This window comes from Musa acuminata, chromosome BXJ3-2, assembly GCF_036884655.1.
Source record: "Musa acuminata AAA Group cultivar baxijiao chromosome BXJ3-2, Cavendish_Baxijiao_AAA, whole genome shotgun sequence".
NCBI classification, from domain to species: domain Eukaryota; kingdom Viridiplantae; phylum Streptophyta; class Magnoliopsida; order Zingiberales; family Musaceae; genus Musa; species Musa acuminata.
Window position 1 is genome coordinate 5,893,257 of NC_088350.1, and position 24,140 is coordinate 5,917,396.

Consider the following 24,140-nt stretch of genomic DNA (forward strand, 5'->3'; position numbering starts at 1 on the left):
TAATTTAGTCCTTGTATTATTATATTTACGATGAGGTCCTTAGGGTTTACATATAGGTCCTCAGATTTTTTTTTTTTGAACAAATCCCCCAAATCTTATGAATAAGTTCTCAGATTCATACTTTGGCTCTTTTATCAAATTTAAAATAGATACTTACATTACAACTAGAAACTTATACGGAAATTCAGAAATGAGGGATGTTATACATGGTTCTGAACCGGTGTCCCCTCAGTCATCCTAGCGTGGAATAGGCTCTTGGATATCTCATATTGCTGAGTCCTTCCTTATTGCTCAAACAATTTACGAACATGTAGGAGAATGGATCTGGCATCCATCTTTTCATGTTGTCTTTGTAACTCAGGAGTCATAGTGCCCAACATATAACACTAAGCAAGAGTGGAGTCATCAATGTACTTCACGTAGCGAGCGATCTCATCCTCGCTTGCCCCTTCTTCGGGCGTAGGCATCATTATATCAATGACGTACATGATTTTCTCCATCGTGAGAACAATTCTCAAGTTATGGAGCCAATCCGTATAATTTGGACCAGTGAGGCGGTTGACATCAAGTATGCCACGTAAGGGATTTGAAAGCGACATTTTCTGAAAATAAAGATGCAGTAGAAATGAATAACATACATATTTTGTAAGAAATAAACTATCAAGATATGGACTTCCATCTTAATATGCTCCCACTATTTTACTAACGAGTCACGCGACACCCTCAGCTCGTGAAACGGAAGTCTTCGGCAGACTTCTAGTGGGGATCAGGATCCAATCAGCGTCTTAGTGTAACCTCAAGGGACTTGACCAATCATACTACACCTAAAAGGTAGGCAACTCTTACTGATCATAACTCCTTATGATTTTCGTCCTGTTCGGCCTCCGAATCACCATGGTCTCGAGGGACTCGACCAACCATGATGCTCGGTTAAGTCAACACCTTCGTTACAAGATGAGTCTGATTTGATGATATACCCTCGAAGGACTCGACCAAGCATACCATGTCCTTAGGTCACCGGTGACATCTCTATGTCGTAAGCAAGATAATGAATCGCGATATGGGTAAGTCTCGAGGGACTCGACCAACTCAACCTACACCGAAAATCAGTTCCTACTTATAACGATGGAAGGCCACGTGGGTCAATCTAATTGCCTCACGTTTACCGACTTAATATTATCGAGAGAGATATTTCTATGATTTGGTCTCCTAATATGACATGTCACATTATATATATATATATATATATATATATATATATATATATATATATATATATATATATATATATATATATTATGTGTATAAGCAATCACACAACATGATCATGGACCACAACCTAATGTGATTAGGTCCGAGCCAGTAGGCCTAATCACTCACATCAAGATCTATGTGTGCAACGGTGCATCTCCATGCCCTATGATCATCCATCTCGTCCTCGTCGGTTCTGTCGACATCTCGATGCATCTTCATGCATCGCGATCGTCAGTCTCATGGGTCCCACTATCGCATCCACGCTCCCGCTGCGCCTCCTCATGTGATTATAACTTAATCATAGGTATGCAGGCCCGATAATAAACGAGAAATATAATGGAGGCTCGTAGACCCCAATAATAATAATCACAAGTACACACATCACTCGATCCATGATCATCCGTCCACACATCATACATCACATGTATAAATAATCATCATCATGTAGGACTACTAGGTAATGATAAAAATAATAATTAACTAAACTTTTTTAATTAATTAGTATTTTATGAAATCAGGGATATATAGGAAATTTCTGAAATCATAGGGGGTATTTTCATAATTTGGACAAAAGATAGAAATTGGAATTTCTCAAATTCATAGGGGCAAAACTTTCTTTTTGCTCAAAAACCCTAAGCCCCTATTCCTCTTCGCTGTTGTTGTTGTCGCTGCCACACTATTGGCGGCGGTAGATGCAACGGGGCTGGGGCGCCGCCCCTACAGGTGGGCACCCTCGTGGGTAGCGCTGCCCCCGCGGGCGGGCGCCTCTATGGGTGCCGCCCCTTCCGCGGGCGCTTTTGCTCGCCAGGTAGCACCCGCAGGTGGTGCTGCCTCGCCGGGGGTTTTGCCTGCAGGAGCAGTGGCCACAAGCACCGTTGCCCTGAGGCGCGTTACCCCACGTGAGCAGCGACCGCAGGCGCCGCTGCCCTACAGTACCTTTGCCCGCTGGTTGCCAGCCCCGCCGGCCGCAAGCCTGCTGCAGGCACAGCGCTTGCGCATGAGCCGACGCTGTGCTGCCTGGCTGCGACTATCGTTGTAGGTGGCTGTAGGCACGCAGATCGAGGGCAGTAACTATTGCTGCCCTTCCTTGTTTTTTCGTCAACGATTTTGACATCAAAATTCTTCCTAAACACAACACACGCAGTTCGAAACCAATCATTCGCACGAACAACCTGGCTCTGAAACCATTGTTGGAAAATCTTGGGGGCGATATCAGATGCGCAGTGGAAGAACAAGAAAACAAAATCCCCGATTCCCAAAGAGATGTTCGTCGTCGTGCGAAGATTGGTGCGCAAAATCCACGAAACTAAAAAAACTATGTATAGAGTAGATTGTGTTACCTAGGGAGATCGTATATCCCTGTTTCCTTGTAGATCTTTAGGAGAGGGTGAAGGAGGTCAAGCGTCCTCCTCTCTAGCGGTGATCCACACAGCAAGGCTGCGACAACACTCCTCAAAACTCCAAGCCTGCTTTGAGGTGGAGAGGGGAAGGAGAATAGGAGAGGCAAGCAAAGGCTTTAGCCTATGAGGCTCTGAATCCCTCCTATTTATAGAGGTCCCCTATCAAAACCTAATGGATCCTCCCCTAGTGGGTATTGGCTCTGCATCCAATAACCCTAGCCTTTTAGATTAGTGGATCTCTATCCAATAATCTCTCATGGGCTCTTATTGGATCTCGTCCATGGGATCCAATAATTCAAGGGCTTATTGGATATCCAATAAGACAAGGGCTTCGTTGGATATCTCATATACGAACCTCTACTCATCGTAATGCCTACCATATGTGTGTGACCCTCTAGGCCCAATATCGAGCTGGCCGTGAGTCATACCTGTTAGAACTCCTTCTAACTCAGTGAATTATTATCTCTGTAATAATTTGCTCGACTCATCGACTACGGACATACTAGGCCACTACGCCGTAGTCCCCAAACGATACAGGGGAATCCAATCCATTAGACTTGTCAGTCCTCAGTTACCGTGTACCTATAGTCCCTCATCCATCTAATATCCCAGAGACTGTATATCGAGCATGGCGCTATCTGACCCATACGGTTTCTACTCGAGTCTCGCTCTAATTGGATTCTCTTGGAGAACTCTTTTTTTTTCTCAACCCGAATGACCCTAGCCAGGGATTTGTTTGAGCAAGAACACATAGGATATTCCTCTCATGACGCCGAGAGTGGATGATCCTCTATCGACACTCAGTAGCCCTCGTAAGGTCGACTACCACTCCCAATGACCAGCTGTACTAGATCTGGGATAGTGTTATGAACCTTTTTATGAGCTTTTGAATAATGTTTATTGAATCTGTTTAGACCAGTTGTTTATTGAGTTGGTTTGATTCAGTTAGAGTCAAGTAGAGACTTATTTAATATTTATTTATTATTAGAGTTCAAGTCTTGATGGACTCTGGGTGGAACTCTATAAATAGGGATGTAACTACTTTTTTTCAGTAATCTATGAAAAATATTATTCTGTCTTTTGACAAACCCTAGGAGGCCGATCCACTCGAAGCGATCAAGGAGAACCGATCCCCTTAAAGCGATCAAGGAGGCCGATCCCCTCGAAGCGATCGTGATCATCCCCTTTCTCTTCTTCTTTTTTACGATAAGACTTTATGGTCTTATCATTTGGTATCAAAGCAACGATCCTTGGAAGTAGCCTGCTGTAGCCTTGCTTCCCTTCTTCCCCACCACCATTATAAGGCAACTCTTTCTTTAACGTTGTCGCTGTTTCCCCGGCCAGCGACCTTCGACCACCACTCGACCTCCTTGCTGCCCCATCTCATTCAAAAAAAAAAAAAAGAAAAGAAGAAACACGAGAGAGGAAGAAGAAGCAGCAGCCACCCCTGCATCCCCTGCTTCCGGCCAGCCCACCCGTCGCTGCTGCTCTCCGACTAGCGCCCACCATCGCCCCGCTTCCCGGCCGGTGACCACTATCGCCGCTGTTCCCCGGCCAGGAGACGATGCTGCCAGCATCCATCCCAGCCCTACTACCGCCGCCCGCCTCCCCTTGCGTCGCAGCGCAACTGCTCAACCTCTCCTCCTCGGCGATCGTTGGTGACAATGCTGTCACGCCCCTCAAAAATATCGATAATATTAAAATTTTCATCACAAACTAATCCAAGATCCAAACTAACATTTGAGGACACTAAAAAACATTCTATCAAATTCACATCTATAAAACCTATGCAGTTTATAATCATGTATCACATCACTCGATAATTCACATTTATGGCAACCCAAGCCAACTTGACAAACATGAACAACATTTATAAATCTACAAGCTAAATAAATTATACAATCAGAACTCCAACTATTCACCACAAGTTCATATCAATAGAAATTAGACTCAACATTCCGAAATTCCAAATAAGAGAGATCATCTAACACTTTTACAAGGTATATCCATTTTGATTCATCGACAACATTTCATTAGATACAAAATATGCTTATACAACAATAACATAATAACCAACAAGACTTGCCCATAATTCTGAATAGCTCTCCACTGCCTCAGCCCAATTCAAACATCTTAAAGAGTGACAAGCTGACCTGAAAGATTTATATAACAACGGAGTGAGCTAAAAACAGCTCGGCAAGTGACAAAGCATATCTAGCACGAGAAAGGACAATTTCAAACAAACAAGATATCACAATGCAAGACAAAATCCAAGAGATTCAAGGATATCATCTCATTAGATACAAAATCACAAATGTCATTTCATTCATAACATATTTGGTTCATAACAAATGGAGCATAGAGTAATTGGAGTATATCAACAGCGTACGAGATGTTCTGGAGTATATCAATTGCAAATAGGACATTTCAGAACATATCAGTTCATAGCAAATGGAGCATATCAATAGCGTACGAGATGTGCCGGAGCATATCAATGGCAAATAGGACATTTCAGAACATATCAGTTCATAGCAAATGGAGCACAAAGTAATTGGAGCATACCAATAGCGTATAAAATGTTCCGGATCATATCAATGACAAATGGAACATTTCAGAACATATCAATGGTATGTGAAGCATTTTAAAGTATATCAATGGCATAGGAAATATTTTGGAGCATATCAATACAAAATACGAAACAGAAGCTCCGATGTTGTACCCTAGCATAGTGCATGTGAGGTTTAACTCAGTGGTGGCTCCACGCCGTGATGAGTTCTCGACTCCATCCACGGGTAGCCCTTTCCTTCTCGAGCCCTCTCACCCTACCCAAGTGCTAGGTTGGCTCTGAATTTCATATCAAACAGATAGATGGTGAAGTGAGATTCCAAACATAATATGGTCCATCCATTTCTGAATGACCACCAAACATAATCTAGAGCATCGCGGGCTCTAAGTACATACCCTTTACCATTTCTGACAAAGGTCCAAATAATCCCACAAACACCAGAGTACAAAAGGGTATTGTGAACAATAAATTGGGACATATCGGAAGCACATACGGAACAATAAAATGTACATGTGCCTTTATGAGTCAATACGATACAAACATAATCCTTTACAAATGGATTCAGATTTGAAAGGAAATGAAAGCAAGAGTATACAAGGATTCTAAGCAATCACATATAGCTCAATTCAAATAAGAAGGTTAGATGAAATCAATTTCCAAAGGAATGAAACTAGAATATGTGAAATCGACCAAAGCTCGATTTCTGGCAGAATTCAAGAGGCACATTGAACAAATGATTCAAATTATCAATCGTGCTCCAATTTACTCAGGAAAGCTATTGTAGAAAGATATTTCAATTTATTTTTAGATAAAATAAGTCTCGTATGAATCAAAGTTTCCAACAAAGAGTTACAATAGATTTAGTAACCCAAGATCAAAGAACAAATCTCAATTTTACAAAATTCACATGGTCGGTTTCAACAGAAAACTGGGCAAGCATTTGAACTCTAAATCTTTCAATCCAAGTATCAAAGAAAGATCTACGAGTCTAGTTTGCAATGAAATAAGCTTTGAATAAATCAACAGTTCCAATAGGGACTTATAGGCAGTTCAGTATCAAAAGGTCAGAAATTACGATCCCTATTTTGCAGAATCTGTAGGCTCACTTGAAACAGAAGTTTGGGCAAGAAAACTTACTTCGAATTCTTAAAATAAGCTATCAAAAGAAAGGTTATGAGTCTATATTCTGGTCAAATAAGTTTTGTCCAAATCAGAGATCAATACATGAAGTTATAGCCATAACAAAGTAGAAAGATCAAAATCTCAGAAGTTACACAGATTCGAATCGTTACGTCTAAACAGGAGATATATCAAATGCAAGGCTAGAACAATTCAAAGTTCCTCATATTCAAAGCAAATGTAGAGATAAAATTGCAGTAAGAAAAGATCAAGACACTTGCAATAGGAAAGATTAGAAAGCTTGCAATAGGAAGGATCGGAACACTTGCCTTTCAAAGATTTTAATCCGAAGATCCAAAGAAGGTGTCAGCCCAAATCCTTCTACTTTTCCTCCGTATCCTCTCCCTGTTTCATTTTCTACATGTCTTCTCTTTTTCCTCCACAACTGCAGCTCATGCAGAACATAGAGGCATAGTCACCTGCTCTCTCTTACTCTCATTCCTTCATTTTCTTTCCCAAACGCTGCTGCCACAGCCACCGCCGCTGCTGCTATCACAGTCGCAGCCCTTTCCACTGTACTACTTCCTTCCTCCCTTCTCTCATTCCTACTTTTTTCTTTCCCAAACACAGCTGTCGTAGACGCAGCCGCCACCACCGCAACCGCAACCTCTTCTTCTTTCCCTTTCCTTTCTTTCTTTTTCCCAAAAGCAGCTGCTGCAGCCACCACCGCTGCCGCAGCTACCGCAGTGCTGCGACGACCATAGCCACCACAACCGCAGCCTCTTCTTCCTCCCCTGCTCTGTTTCCTCTCCTTCTCTTCCAGTTGCAGCTGCCACTACCGCAGCTGCCTCCCCTTCTCCTCTTCCTCTCTTCTTCCCTTTTCCTTTCTCTTCTTCTTCCTTTCCTTCTCTTCTTTCCCAGCTGCACTGCTGCAGTCGCAGCCTTAGCCATGGCCGCAGCCTCTTCTTCCTCCCCTGCTCATCTTCCTCTCCTTCTCTTCCAGCTGTAGCTGCCATCGCTGCAGCCGCAACCGCAGCCCCTTCTTCCCCTTCTCTTCTTCCTCTCCTTCCCTTCTTCCTTCCTCTTCCTCTTTCCCTGCCACAGCTGCAGCTGCCACAGCCGCAGCCGCAGCTGCTTCTTTCCCTTCTCCTCTTCCTTCTCCTTCCTTTCTTCTTCTTCTCTTCTTCCTCACCGTCTCTTCCTCTCCTTCTATTCCAGCTGCAACTGCCACCGCTGCAGCCGCAACTCCTCCTTTCCCTTCTCTTCTTCTTCTCCTCTTCTTCTTCCCTCCTCCTCCCCGGCGTCACACACACCCTCTCCTCTGTTTCCTCTGCAGGAAACAGAGGTATCACAACCTCTTCTCCCGCTTCCTCTTCTTCTTCTCTTCCTCTTCTTCTTCTTCTTCTCCTCTTCGAACGCCCCACACCTCTCCCCTATTTCCACCTGCAGGAAACAGAGGTGCTGCAGCCCTAGCTGCTGCCACCTCTCGCACCTCTCCCTCTTCCCTCTCTTTTCCCTCTTCTTCTCCTTCTCTTCTTCTCCTCTTCCCTTTTCCTCCCCAACGCCACACACCTCCTCACTGCACCCTTGCCGCAGTTATCCTCCTCTCTTCTTCTTCTTCTTCTTCTTCTTCTTCTTCTTCTTCTTCTTCTTCTCTTCTCCCTCTTCTTCCTCTCTTCTTCTCCCCATGCCCCACTACTCCTCTCTCTGTTCGAAACAGAGAGCGTGGGAGGCGGTGCGATAAAACCGAAATTTTCGGTTTTCTTTATTTTTTTTCTTTTTGCAACTTAATAGTTTAGTCCTTGAAATTTCTATATTTACATATAGGTCCTCCAATTTACATATAAACCCTTATTAATAAATTTTCAAAAGTGAGGGATATTACACTCTCCCCCCCCCCCTTAAAAGAAAATTTAGTCCTCTAAATTGGTCATAGCTCAATCGATGAAAAGATGATGATTATGATTTCTTTATTTCCTCCTCCTACTCTCAAATAATTTCATCAATACAATACAATTATACAATTTTCCAAGAGTGACCGATATATTCTCCTCCTTGATCCTCAATAGATGGTAACCCGACCTTCAATCAATCTTTGAAAATACTTGTGCATCCTACAGTTAATCAAACAAGTCGTCACTTTAGAGAATACTCGTTTTTGATGGTCACATAATTCAACTGTCTATAATCAATACAAAGCCTCAATGTTCCCTCCATCTTTTTAACTAATACCGGAGCACCCCATGATGAAATATTAAGCCAAATAAAATCCTTATTTAATAGTCCTTATAGTTGCTTTTTCAATTCCACTTACTCAAATGATATCATTCTGTAGAGAGGCTTAGATATTGGGATTGTCCCAAGGACCAAATCAAAAGCAAAGTCACGTTTGGAGGTAATCCAAGCAAGTCATCCTAGGATACATTAGGCAAGGAGATAAATCATATCCAATACTCTCAAAATAAAAGATCGGCTGATCAAATATACAAAAAGTGATCATTTGTTATATACCAATCCATACTAGTATGATAGGAAGATAGCCAATCCATACCAAGTATAATATCAAAACTCCAAATCTCTAGGAGAACTAAATCAGCAAAAGTTCAAGTTCTCCAATAAAAATCAGACAAGAGGACCATATTTAAGTTCGTTATCAAAGAATCTCCAATGATCGTATTTACATATAGCACATAATGTAGTGGTCTAGGTTGAATACCCATGTGATAAGCAAAATATTACGAATCAAATCGTAGATGGGACCCATGGTCAAACAAATATTTGCATTCTTTCATAAACATGCATAATACCTTCGATCACTAATTCAGAAGTTTTAGAATCATATTCAGTGATAGCATACACTCTGACATGGGCTGATGGTTTAAGAGGCAGTGACTCTTTCTTCTTATTCAAAGGGCAGTATTTTATTTTATAATCCAATTTTTCACAAGCAAAATAGGCTCTAGTCACCCGAAAACACAAACTTGTTTCATAATTTAACATGCAATTCACACATGATTAAGTCTTTTATGGTGACTTCCTTTTTCAAATTCAGATATCTTGACCCTCTTGTTATCACTTTCTGATTCATTTCCAATCATATTTTTATTTGTAAACTTATCCTTATCATTCTTGCCACTGATCTCCAAAAATTCTTTTCATTGTTGCCATTAATAATCAGCCTCTACTTCCAATATAAGGTAGCAAAAGAAATCTTTCGATTATCAGAACAATTTTGTATATCAAATATCTTCTCCATTTGCATCATCCATTTTTCTACAACCAATGAAATTGGGTCTACCATGCTTTTATTGCGTTACTCTGATTTAATATCTTCGATCAACCCTTTCATCCCCCTTAATTAATCAGAAACAAATGAAATAGGAGGACCAACTGTCCTCATCATCCTAGATTTCTAAAATGCATCGAAGAAAATTTCCACCGATCACTATAGTTCACTAGACCTAAATATATTTTGCACATCAACATATCAAATATTTCAGTGATCCTCAAATCATGCTCTGATACCACCTTTGTCACGCCCCTCAAAAATATCAATAATATTAAAATTTTTATCACAAACTAATCCACGATCCAAACTAACATTTGAGGACACTGAAAAATATTCTATCAAATTCACATCTATAAAACCTGTGCAGTTTATAATCATATATCACATCACTCGATAATTCACATTTATAGCAACCCAAGCCAACTTGACAAACATGAACAATATTTATAAATCCACAAGCTAAATAAATTATACAATCAGAACTCCAACTATTCACCACAAGTTCATATCATCATAAATTAGACTTAACATTCCGAAATTCCAAATAAGAGAGATCGTCTAACACTTTTACAAGGTATATCCATTTTGATTCATCGACAACATTTCATTAGATACAAAATATGCTTATACAACAAAAACATAATAACCAACAAGACTTGCCCATAATTCTGAATAGCTCTCCACTACCTCAGCCCAATTCAAACATCTCAAAGAGTGACAAGCTGACCTGAAAGATTTATATAACAACGGAGTGAGCTAAAAACAACTCGGCAAGTGACAAAGCATATCTAGCACGAGAAAGAACAATTTCAAACAAACAAGATATCACAATGCAAGACAGAATCCAAGAGATTCAAGGATATCATCTCATTAGATACATAATCACAAATGTCATTTCATTCATAACATATTTGGTTCATAACAAATGGAGCATAGAGTAATTGGAGTATATCAACAGCGTACGAGATGTTCCGGAGTATATCAATTGCAAATAGGACATTTCAGAATATATCAGTTCATAGCAAATGGAGCATATCAATAGCGTACGAGATGTGCCGGAGCATATCAATGGCAAATAGGACATTTCAGAACATATCAGTTCATAGCAAATGGAGCACAAAGTAATTGGAGCATACCAATAGCGTATAAAATGTTCCGGATCATATCAATGACAAATGGAACATTTCGGAACATATCAATAGTATGTTAAGCATTTTGAAGTATATCAATGGCATAGGAAACATTTTGGAGCATATCAATACAAAATACGAAACAGAAGCTCAGACGTCGTACCCTAGCATAGTGCATGTGAGGTTTAACTCAATGGTGGCTCCACGCCGTGATGAGTTCTCGACTCCATCCACGGGTAGCCCTTTCCTTCTCAAGCCCTCTCACCCTACCCAAGTGCTAGGTCGGCTCTGAATTTCATATCAAACAGATAGATGGTGAAGTGGGATTCCAAACATAATATGGTCCATCCATTTCTGAATGACCACCAAACATAATCTAGAGCATCGCGGGCTCTAAGCACATACCCTTTACCATTTCTGACAAAGGTCCAAATAATCCCACAAACACCAGAGTACAAAAGGATATTGTGAACAATAAATTGGGACATATCGGAAGCACATACAGAACAATGAAATGTACATGTGCCTTTATGAGTCAATACGATGCAAACATAATCCTTTACAAATGTATTTAGATTTGAAAGGAAATGAAAGCAAGAGTATACAAGGATTCCAAGCAATCACATATAGCTCAATTCAAATAAGAAGGTTAGATGAAATCAATTTCCAAAGGAATGAAACTAGAATATGTGAAATCGACTAAAGCTCGATTTCTAGCAGAATTCAAGAGGCACATTGAACAAATGATTCAAATTATCAATCGTGCTCCAATTTACTCAGGAAAGCTATTGTGGAAAGATATTTCAATTTATTTTCAGATAAAATAAGTCTCATATGAATCGAAGTTTCCAACAAAGAGTTACAATAGATTTAGTAACCCAAGATCAAAGAACAAATCTCATACTCAAGGCATATGACTGGAGATCTATCTCAATTCTCTAAGCTCACTAGCATAGACGAAGGCTATGTCACCTTCGGAGACAACAATAAGGGTAAAATCATTTGCAAAGGAACCATAGGTAACAAATCTAACTTTTTATTGAAGATGTTTTGTTAGTTGATGGTTTAAAACATAATCTCTTGAGCATTAGTCAATTGTGTGATAAAGGATATATTATCAAATTCGAATCTAATGCTTGCATCATTGAAAAACCATATAAAAACACATCTATGATTGTATTAAAATAAAATAACGTATACACCATTAACATCAATGATCTTTGTAATGAAATATGTTTCTCAGTTTTGAATGACGATACTTGGCTTAGACATAGGAGATTAGGTCATGCTAGCATGAAACTAATCACCCAAATTTCATCCAAAGAACTTGTAAGAGGAATTTCTCATATCAAGTTCATCAAAGATAATATGTGTGATGCTTGTCAATTAGGAAAATAAATAAAGAGCAGCTTCAAATCTAAGAATCAAATAAGCACCTCTAGACCTTTGCAATTGATCCATATGGACTTATTCGGACCAATCTCTACATCAAGCCTAGGAGGTAGCAAATATGCTTTTGTTATTGTAGATGATTATAGTAGATATACATGGACTTATTTCTTGAAACACAAAAGTGAATGCTTTAGATATTTCACCAAGTTTTGTAAACTTGTTCAAAATGAAAAGGGTTCTATGATTTCATCAATTCGAAGTGATCACGGTAGTGAATTTCAAAACCGTGATTTCCAAAAATTTTATGAATCTAATGGATACAACCACAACTTCTCTACTTCAAGAAATCCTCAACAAAATGGAATAGTAGAAAGAAAGAATAGAAATTTACAAGAAATGGTAAGAACCATGTTGAATGAACATAGTCTACCCAAATATTTTTGGGCCGAAGTCGTAAACACGACATGCTATGTTATGAATAGAATTCTAGTAAGACCCTTACTCACCAAAACCCCTTATGAGTTGTGAAATAATAAAAAACCTAATATTTCATATTTTAATGTTTTTGGGTGTAAGTGTTTTATATTGAATGAAACAGATGCCTTAGGAAAATTTGATGCTAAATCCGATGAAGGAATTTTTCTTAGTTATTCCTCGATTTCTAAAGCATTTCGTATCTTCAATAAAAGAACTTTAATTATAGAAGAATCTGTTGAATCTCGAATTTTGATGATGAAATCAATTGATGGGTTAATTGATCTAATCCATATTATTGAGTTAAGTGTGCAAGATTAACTACGATAACCAGAAAACACAAAGTAAGAATACCGGAGTCAAGATCGATGGACGTTTAAGAGTCCGAAGAATCGTCGGAGATGTTGCCGGAACCAACCGAGAAGAAATCGGAATATTCGGAAGTTCGCCGAAGAGATCGTCGGAGGTTCACGGAGATCACCGAGAAGGCTCGGCTACTCGTTTAAGTCATCACAAGATCGGGAGCTTGATGGGAGTCCGTCGGAAGAAGTTCATCGGAAAGCTCGCCGAAACAAGACTCGACGTTCGTGGTTGAAAGCTTGCTTAGGATGTGTTTTTGTTATGTAGTTCACTTGTAATTAGGATTAGGATTAAGAGATAATCCTATATCCTGGTTAGGGGCCAACTGGGCACAAAGTTAGATATGGTTTGGGCTAAAATTAAGCCAAACCAGTGAAATCGGAGAGCCAGTCGGTGGCACCGCCTGGCTGGGCGGTAGCACCGCCTAGCACCCGAGAGCTAGGCGGTGACACCTCCTGGGCTGGGCGGTTGCACCTCCCAGCACCCGAACGCTGGGCGGTTGCACCTCCCAGCACCCGAACGCTGGGCGGTGGCACCGCCGGCATTGGGAACCCAAAGAGAATTCAAATTTTGGAGCCCAAAATTTGAATCCTCTTGAGGCCTATAAATACCCCTCAAATCTTAGCTGAGATTACAACTTTTGAGAAGCATTTTGATTGAGAGAAAAGTCTTAGAAAGTCTTAGCAAGTCTTGTTTTCAATTTGCTAGAGAGTTCTCCTCCTTCTTTCTTATTGAAAACTTGTAAGAGGTTGAGCTGTTTGTAAAAGGTTGTAAGAGGGGTATTTACCCTTCCATTTCAAGAGATTTACTAGTGGAAGGTGGGAGCCTCATCGAAGAGGGGCCTCGCAAGTGGATGTAGGTCATTTGACCGAACCACTCTAAAATCGGCGTAATCTCTGGTTTGTATTTCATTACTGCTGTTTACATTACTGCAAACCTTCTTACATGCTTTAGTTCCTTATTACCTTTGCTGCGCAACTTCAAGAATACGCTTTCAAGTTAAGTCTTTCAAGTTCCGTTCTTATCATACGAAAGATTTTTCTAAAACCGAAGTTTTAATCCGCTGCACTAATTCACCCCCCCCCCCCCTCTTGGTGCCGCTCCGATCCTAACAAGTGGTATCAGAGCGAGGTTATCTCTCATATTTGGTTTAATACCCAAAAGAGATGGCTTACTCCGGCATGCAAGAGGGCCATTCTATTGCACGACCACCTTTGTTTAATGGGTCGGATTACACATATTGGAAGACTCGCATGAGGATCTTCCTCATTTCTATGGACTTTGAGCTTTGGTCTATTGTCGAGAATGGATTTCAAAAATCTTCTCTTCCGATGAGCGAATGGAATGAATCGGAGAAGAAGGTTTTTGCTTTAAATGCGAAGGCTATGAATGCCTTGTTTTGTGCACTAGACAAAAACGAATTTAATCGTGTTTCAATTTGTGATTCGGCTTTTGATATTTGGAGAACTCTTGAGGTCACTCATGAAGGCACTAGCCGAGTGAAAGAGTCCAAAATCAACATCCTTGTGCACTCTTACGAACTTTTCCGAATGAAACCAAGTGAGTCCATCGGAGACATGTACACCCGGTTTACGGATGTCATCAATGAACTCAAAGCTCTTGGTAAAGATTTTACTAACTTTGAACTAGTAACTAAAATATTAAGATCCCTCCCTAAAAGTTGGGATCCAAAAGTTACGGCCATTCAAGAGGCCAGAGACCTTAAAGCATTCCCTCTTGAAGAACTCATTGGGTCTTTAATGACCTACGAAATGACATGTCAAGCTCATGACGAGCTCGAGAACCCCCTTCCAAAGAACAGGAAGGATATGGCCTCAAATCACAAGAAGACCACTTGAAAGGAACATCAAGTGATGAGGACAGTGATAATGACATTGTACTTTTGACTCAAAAATTTAAAAAATATTTAAGAAAGAACAAATTTAAAAATAATATAAAAAATAAATTTGAACAAAAGAAGGACCAAGTGATTTGCTATGAATGCAAAAAACCGGGACACTACAAGAACGATTGTCCTCAAGCCAAAAAGAGGACATCAAAGAAGAAGGCGCTCAAGGCAACGTGGGATGATTCAAGCGCATCCGAAGAAGAGGAGTCCAACACCGAGCAAGTTGCTCATTACGCGCTAATGGCTTTAGGAGAAGAGGTATATGATTTATTTAATAAAGATTTATCTTTTGAAGAACTCTCTATCGCTTTTCATGAATTATTTGATGAATGTAGAATTGTTAGCAAGAAGTTAAGTATCTTAAAGAAAGAGCATGCTTTGCTACAAGATAAGTTTGAGAATCTTCAAACTCCTCCATGCTCTAAGTGTGAGCATTTAGAAGCAATAAAAAATGAAAATTTGCTTCTTAAAGAAACCTTAAACAAGTTTAAGGTTGGTAGCAAAGGATTAGACATGATCCTTGCACACAAGGGTCACATCGCAAATAGAAATGAAATTGGATTTATAAAAGGATTACATCAAAATCCTACTACTTTCATAAAAGGACCTACATTACATGTTTCCTCTTATATGAAATGCAACTTCTATTGCAAATCCGGACATATTGCCTACAAATGTCCATTTAGGAAAATTAGTTCACAAAAATTAATATGGGTTCCTAAAGGAACTATAAAGGATTCAATAATAAATAACAAAATTAGTGGGTCAATTTTTGAGGCACCCAAAATCAAATGGGTACCTAAAAATCATCCTCTTTTGTAGACAAACCCACAAGCTAGGAGCAAGAGATGGTATCTCGATAGTGGATGCTCAAGACATATGACTAGAGATCCATCTCATTTCTCTTTGCTCACTAGCAAAGAAGAAGGGTACGTCACCTTCGGAGACAACAACAAAGGCAAAATCATTGGCAAGGGAACTATTGGTAACAAATTTAGTTTTTCCATTAATGATGTTTTACTAGTTGATGGATTGAAACACAATCTCTTAAGTATTAGTCAACTATACGATAAAGGTTATATCGTTAGATTTGAATCAAATATGTGCATTATTGAAATACCAAATCATAACATGACTATGATTGCTTTAAAACAAAATAATGTCTATACCATCAATCTTGATGAACTAGGTAATGAAATGTGTTTCTTCGTCGTAAATGATGATGCTTGGCTTTGGCATAGGAGATTAGGTCATGCAAGCATGAAAACAATATCTAAAATCTCATCTCAAGAATTAGTACGAGGGATTCCGAATATGAAGTTTATTAAGGATAATGTATGCGATGCATGTCAACTAGGCAAACAAATAAAAACAAGCTTCAAACCAAAAAATCAAATTAGCACCACTAGACCATTACAATTGATCCATTTGGACTTATTTGGACCAATTGATACAACAAGTCTAGGTGGAAGCAAATATGCTTTTGTGATTGTGGATGACTACTCTAGATACACTTGGACCTATTTCTTAGCTCACAAAAGTGATTGCTTCAAGTGTTTCTCTAAGTTTTGTAAACTCACTCAAAACGAAAAAGGCTTCATGATTTTATCAATTCGGAGTGATCACAGTGGTGAATTCCAAAACCGTGACTTTCAAAATTTTTGCGAAGTTAATGGGTACAATCATAACTTCTCAACTCCAAGAAATCCTCAACAAAATGGAGTAGTTGAAAGGAAAAATAGAAACCTATAAGAAATGACAAGAACTATGTTAAATGAACATAGTTTACCCAAATATTTTTGGGCCGAAGCCGTAAATACGGCTTGTTACATCATAAATAGGGTCCGAATAAGACCATCTCTATCAAAAACTCCCTATGAATTATGGAATAACAAAAAACCAAATATTTCTTATTTTAAAGTTTTTGGTTGTAAATGCTTCATTTTAAATGAAAAGGATGCCCTAGGTAAATTTGATGCTAAATCCGATGAAGGCATTTTTCTTGGTTACTCCTCCATTTCTAAGGCCTTTCGTGTCTTTAACAAAAGGACCTTAGTAATAGAAGAGTCTATTCATGTAGTTTTTAATGAAATTTCTGATTTAAAGAAAAATAATTTTGATGATGATCTTGGTTTTGATAATTTGAATTTAAACGAACCCCCTCCTCAAAATAGCCATTTGAATGCATCTTCTTCCGAAATTTCTTTACCCAAAGAATGGAAGTATGTAGATGCTCATCCAAAGGAGCTAATTATAGGAGATACAACAAAAGGGGTTCAAACTCATTCTTCCTTCAAGAATTTTTGTGCTAACGCCGCTTTCCTTTCTCAAATTGAACCTAAATGCATTGACAAAGCCTTAAAAGATGATTTTTAGGTCATTGCAATGCAAGAAGAATTGAACCAATTTGAGAGGAATGAGGTATGGAATCTTGTTCCTAGACCAAGTGACCACTTAGTCATAGGTACTAAGTGGGTCTTTAGAAACAAGGAAGACGAAAATAGTATCGTGGTTAGAAACAAGGCTAGATTAGTGGCCAAAGGTTTCAACCAAGAAGAAGGTATCGATTACGAAGAAACCTTCGCTCCCGTGGTTCGATTAGAAGCCATAAGGATGCTCCTTGCCTATGCTAGTAGTAATAATTTTAAACTATTTCAAATGGATGTCAAAAGTGCTTTCTTGAATGGTTTTATTTCCGAAGAAGTATATGTCGAACAACCTCCCGGATTTGAAAATTCTCTTCTTCCTAATCATGTATTCAAATTGACTAAAGCTCTCTATGGCTTGAAACAAGCTCCTAGAGCTTGGTATGAAAGGCTTAGTTCCTTTCTTATTTTAAATAATTTTACCAAAGGCAAGGTTGATACTACATTGTTTATTAAATATTTTGAAAATAATTTTCTTATTGTGCAAATTTATGTTGACGATATTATTTTTGGCTCTTCGGATGAATCACTATGTGAATCATTTGCCAAATGTATGAGTCATGAATTTGAAATGAGTTTAATGGGTGAATTAACTTTCTTTTTATGTTTACAAATCAAACAACTTAGTTATGGTATATTTCTTAACCAATCCAAATATACATTAGAATTGTTAAAACGATTTAACATGGATAATTCAAAAGCAATAAACACCCCTATGAGTACTACGACTAAGTTAGATATGGATGAAAATAGTGAAAATTTCGATCAAAAAACGTATAGGGGAATGATAGGTAGTCTACTCTACCTCACCGTGACTAGACCGGATATTATGTTTAGTGTAGGACTTTGCGCTAGGTTTCAATCAAATCCTAAATTATTTCATCTTAAAAGTGTTAAAAGAATATTTAGGTATCTTAAAGGAACTCCAAATTTAGGATTGTGGTATCCAAAATCTGAAAATTTTGATTTAATAGCTTATGCAGATGCCGATTTTGGCGGATGCAGGATAGATAGAAAAAGTACATCTGGAACATGCCAATTTTTAGGACATGCACTTGTTTCTTGGACTTCCAAAAAATAAAATTCAGTTGCACTATCTACGGCAATACATTGCTGCAAGTGCATGCTGTGCACAAGTTGTTTGGATGAAAAATACACTAGAAGACTATGGAATTCACTTTAAAAACATTCCCATAAAATGTGATAATACTAGTGCCATATGTCTTACGAAAAATCAAATTCAGCACTCTAGAACTAAGCACATCGACGTTAGGCATCATTTCATACGCGATCATGTCCTTAACAATGATGTTGTTCTAGAATTCATTGACACAAAGCATCAATTAGCAGATATATTTACAAAAGCTTTGAATGAAGACCAATTTGAATTCATTAGAAGGGAATTAGGTATGTTAAATTGTCCCTAAGAATAAACTTGTTTGAATGGATTTTCCGTAAAGTTTTTCATTCTCTCTCCGTTCCTCGGTGACTTGTTAAATTATCTTATCCTATCTTGAGTCAAACACCGCTTCCATCTGATCAAGATTAATGATTTTATGATATTTTGAATCTCGAAATTGATTTTGATGGCTTGATTATGAGTTTCAAGTTGACGAATTGAATTTGAATGGATTTGTATTTGAATTATGATCTTGACTTATTGGAGTTACTACTTAAAATATTTTTTCGTATCCTAATCTCTTCTTTGTACATCTACAATTTTTGTTATTTATAAAAAGAAGAGATTTGATAATATGGATGAATGCTGAATTTTCCTTTAAGATGAACTCTGCGTAAATATTTTAGCATACTTAATTTTGAATGATAAAATCTTTGTATGATCAATGATAAAATCTTTGAATGATAAATTATGTGCTTCTAAGTCTCATTCCCTTTTTGTTGATGACAAAGGGGGAGAAAAGTGATGACTTGTATCATTTTTAATAGCATGACTTATATGAATTGCAAAAGCTTGTGTGATATGAATGTCTTATATGCCTTGCAAAATTCTTGAGAATATCACAAGATTGATTGATCATATTGAAAGCATGCCTTACATCGATATCATGAAATTCATGTTGAAAATCTTTATCTCCTATCGTAGTAAAAATCGTTCCATATCATTTGACTTATGATTTTCATCGAAGTTTCGTATTTACTATTGCTTAATGAGAATAACGATAAGTTCTACGGTTAGAACTTATTGGTTTATGCTTGAATTCAATGGATGAAATTCAAGTGTTTTCATCTTCTCATAATATGGCATATAGATAGGGGGAGTTATGTTTAACTCCGTCATCAATTGATTGTCATCATCAAAAAGGGGGAGATTGTTGAATCTTGGATTTTGATGATGAAATCAATTGATGGGTTAATTGATCTAATCCATATTATTGAGTTAAGTGTGCAAGATTAACTACGATAACCAGAAAACACAAAGCAAGAATACCGGAGTCAAGATCGATGGACGTTTAAGAGTCCGAAGAATCGTCGGAGATGCTGCCGGAACCAACCGAGAAGAAATCGGGAACCTATCGGAATATTCGGAAGTTCGCCAAAGAGATTGTCGGAGGTTCACGGAGATCACCGAGAAGGCTCGGCTACTCGTTAAAGTCATCACAAGATCGGGAGCTTGATGGGAGTCCGTCGGAAGAAGTTCGTCGGAAAGCTCGCCGAAACAAGACTCGACGTTCGCGATTGAAAGCTTGCTTAGGATGTGTTTTTGTTATGTAGTTCACTTGTAATTAGGATTAGGATTAAGAGATACTCCTATATCCTGGTTAGGGGCCAACTGGGCACAAAGTCAGATATGGTTTGGGCTAAAATTAAGCCAAACCAGTGAAATCGGAGAGCCAGGTGGTGGCACCGCCTGGCTGGGCGGTAGCACCGCCCAGCACCCGAGAGCTGGGCGGTGACACCTCCTGGGCTGGGCGGTTGCACCTCCCAGCACCCGAACGCTGGGCGGTGGCACCGCCAACATTGGGAACCTAAAGAGAATTCAAATTTTGGAGCCCAAAATTTGAATCCTCTTGAGGCCTATAAATACCCCTCAAATCTTAGCTGAGATTACAACTTTTAAGAAGCATTTTGATTGAGAGAAAAGTCTTAGAAAGTCTTAGCAAGTCTTATTTTCAATTTGCTAAAGAGTTCTCCTCCTTCTTTCTTATTGAAAACTTGTAAGAGGTTGAGCTGTTTGTAAAAGGTTGTAAGAGGGGTATTTACCCTTCCATTTCAAGAGATTTGCTAGTGGAAGGTGGGAGCCTCATCGAAGAGGGGCCTCGCAAGTGGATGTAGGTCATTTGACCGAACCACTCTAAAATCGGCGTAATCTCTGGTTTGCATTTCATTATTACTGTTTACATTACTGTAAACCTTCTTACATGCTTTAGTTCCTTATTACCTTTGCTGCGCAACTTCAAGAATACGCTTTCAAGTTAAGTCTTTCAAGTTCCGTTCTTATCATACGAAAGATTTTTCTAAAACCGAAGTTTTAATCCACTGCACTAATTCACCCCCCCCCCTCTTGGTGCCGCTCCGATCCTAACAGAATCCATTCATGTTGTTTTTAATAAGATTTCTAAAATTAAGAAAAATAATTTTGATGATGATGTTAATTTTGATTACTTGAATTTAAATGAAACCCCTTCTCCAACTAGCAACTTGGATGCATCCACTTCCAAAACATCCTTACCCAAGGATTAGAAGTATATAGATGCTCATCCTAAGGAGCTAATCATAGGAGATACATCTAAGGGGGTTCAAACACATTCTTCTCTTAAAAATTTTTGTGCAAACGTCGCTTTTCTCTCCCAAATTGAACCTAAATATATTGACGAAGCCAATAAAAGATCATTCATGGATTATCGCAATGCAAGATGAGTTAAATCAATTTGAGAGAAATGAGGTGTGGAAGCTTGTTCCTAGGCCAAATGACCATTTAGTTATTGGTACTAAATGAGTCTTTAAAAACAAGCAAGATGAATCTAGTATCATGGTTAGAAATAAGGCTAGATTAGTGGCCAAATAATTTTATGTCGAACAACCTCCTAGATTTGAAAATAATAATCTCCCTAATCATGTGTTTAAATTAACTAAAGCTCTCTATGGTTTAAAACAAGCCCCAAGGGCTTGGTACGAGAGACTTAGCTCTTTTCTTATTAAAAATAATTTCTCTAAAGGCAAGGTCGATACTACATTGTTTATGAAAAATTTTAAAAATAATTTTCTCATTGTTCAGATTTATGTTGATGATATTATCTTCGATTCTACGAACGAATCTCTTTGTGAATCTTTTGCTTTAGCCTTGAATTTGAAATGAGTTTGATAGGAGAATTAACCTTCTTTTTAGGCTTATAAATTAAGCAACTAAGCAATGGCATCTTTATTAGTCAAACTAAATACGCTTTAGATTTGCTAAAAAGATTTAATATGGATAGCTCAAAAGCTATCAACACTCCTATGAGTACCTCCATTAAGTTAGAAATTGATAAAAGTGAAAAAAGTTTTGATCAAAAAACTTATAGGGGTATGATAGGAAGTTTACTTTACCTCACTACAATTAGACCAGATATCATGTTCAGTGTAGGACTTTGTGCTAGGTTTCAATCGAATCCTAAGATATCTCATCTCAAAGCAGTTAAAAAAATACTTAGATATCTTAAAGGTACCACAAATCTAGGATTATGATATGCAAAATCTAAGAATTTTGAGCTAATTGCTTATGCTGATGCAGATTTTGCTGGGTGTAGACTAGATAGACAAAGCACATTAGGAACATGTCAATTTTTAGGACATGCCCTTGTTTCCTGGTCATCTAGGAAATAAAACTCGGTTGCACTATCAATAACTGAAGCAGAATATATTGCAGCTAGTGCATGCTGTGCACAAGTTGTGTGGATGAAAAATACCTTAGAAGATTATAAAGTTCATCTTAAAAATATTCTCATTAAATGTGATAACACAAGTGCAATATGCTTAACAAAGAATCCCATTCAACACTCAAGAACAAAACATATTGATATTAAACATCACTTTGTACGAGATCATATCACTAATCATGATGTAATTATAGAATTCATTGATACTAAATATCAACTAGCTGATATTTTTACAAAGCCTTTAAGTGAAGAATAATTTGATTTCATTAGAAGAGAATTAGGAATGTTGATTTGTCTGAATGCATGAACTTATTAAATTGGATTTTCGGACTTTCTTGATTCTATGATAAATCACTTAATGCTGAAAATCTTGTGATACGAATTTTACATGACTATATGCTTCAACAACATGTTGGAAATTGTGTGTCTTGATTTCTATGATGATAAGCATGTTTTACCTTCATGATTGTGTTTGAAAAGCTATGGCAAAACTTTGTCCGAATACATGAATTTGTTAAACTTCATTTTCGAACTTTCTTGATCCTAACAATGCATGATTTTGTATTTCTCTTCCAGATTAAATGTATTTCTTGATTGGAGCTTTTATGAGCCTATGTCATATCAAGTTTATTTCATATCAATGATCCGTGATTTTTGACTTATGAAATTGATTAATAAATACATCTCTCATGGATTTACCTTGTGGAAAATGATTTTTAATCGAGAAATGGATTTGATGAAATGAATTCCTTCTTGATGAAGGAAGACTTTTTTTTAATGAACACTTGCAAGAATTTAATTTCACATGTATATCTTGATTCTTGTAAAAATGAAGCATGATTTAATCTCTTATCATTTTTAACTTCATTCAAAGTTAGTTCACAATGGTTTTTCTCCTTCATGCAAAACGTTAATAACAAATAAGGAAGAAGTAATGAAAGCTATCTCCTAAATGATACCATGTCATGATTACTTGAAAAATAATTTGTATGAATGGTATCTTATGGTTGAAAAATAACATGAATCTTTACCATAATTACTACTATGCTTGAAATACGCTTGAATCGTTCTCCTTTTTGTTGATGACAAAGGGGGAGAAATATATGGTAAATTGATGATAGAATGAATTACTATGATTGTCATATTTACATTAATGATAAGATATCTAGAGCTTACATTGTAATTTTATAATGTTGATATCTTGCTATATGATGAATTGCTATAATAGCCATATTTGCATCATGTTAAGATATCTAGAGCTTACATCGCAATCTTACAAATTGATATCTTGCCATATGATGAATTGCTATGATTGCTATCTTTCACATATGAAATATAAGACTTGAAAATGGATGTCAAGCCTTGACATCATTTTCAATAAGATACATCATGATAGGAATCATGATGGGGGTATTGATAAGTTTAAATAAACTTAACTTATCAATATGTCTCTTGAATTCAAAGGCTTTGAATTCAAGAATGACTTATCTCAAGTATGACATATAGATAGGGGGAGTTAAGGTTAACTCCGTCATCAATTGATTGTCATCATCAAAAAGGGGGAGATTATTAAATCTCGGATTTTGATGATAAAACCAATTGATAAGTGTTTATGTTTTAATATGCGTTTTTGAGTGACGCAGGATGCTGCATCACTCAAAAACGCATTAAAACATAAACACTTATCAATGTTGAATCTCGTATTTTGATGATGAAACCACTTGATATGTGTTTATGATTTAATCTGTATTTTGAGTGACGTAAGATGCTTCAATCAGGATGAGACAATTAAAGCAGGAAAATCATGTTGTGCCGGAGGAACATGTCAGAAGATTGGACGTCGGGCCGGTGGATCGGTTGACGTATCGACAGAAGGCTTCGGGCCATGGATTCGGGCATCGGGCCAAGAAGAGCGGGTATTGTGCCAAGGATATCGGAGTTGCA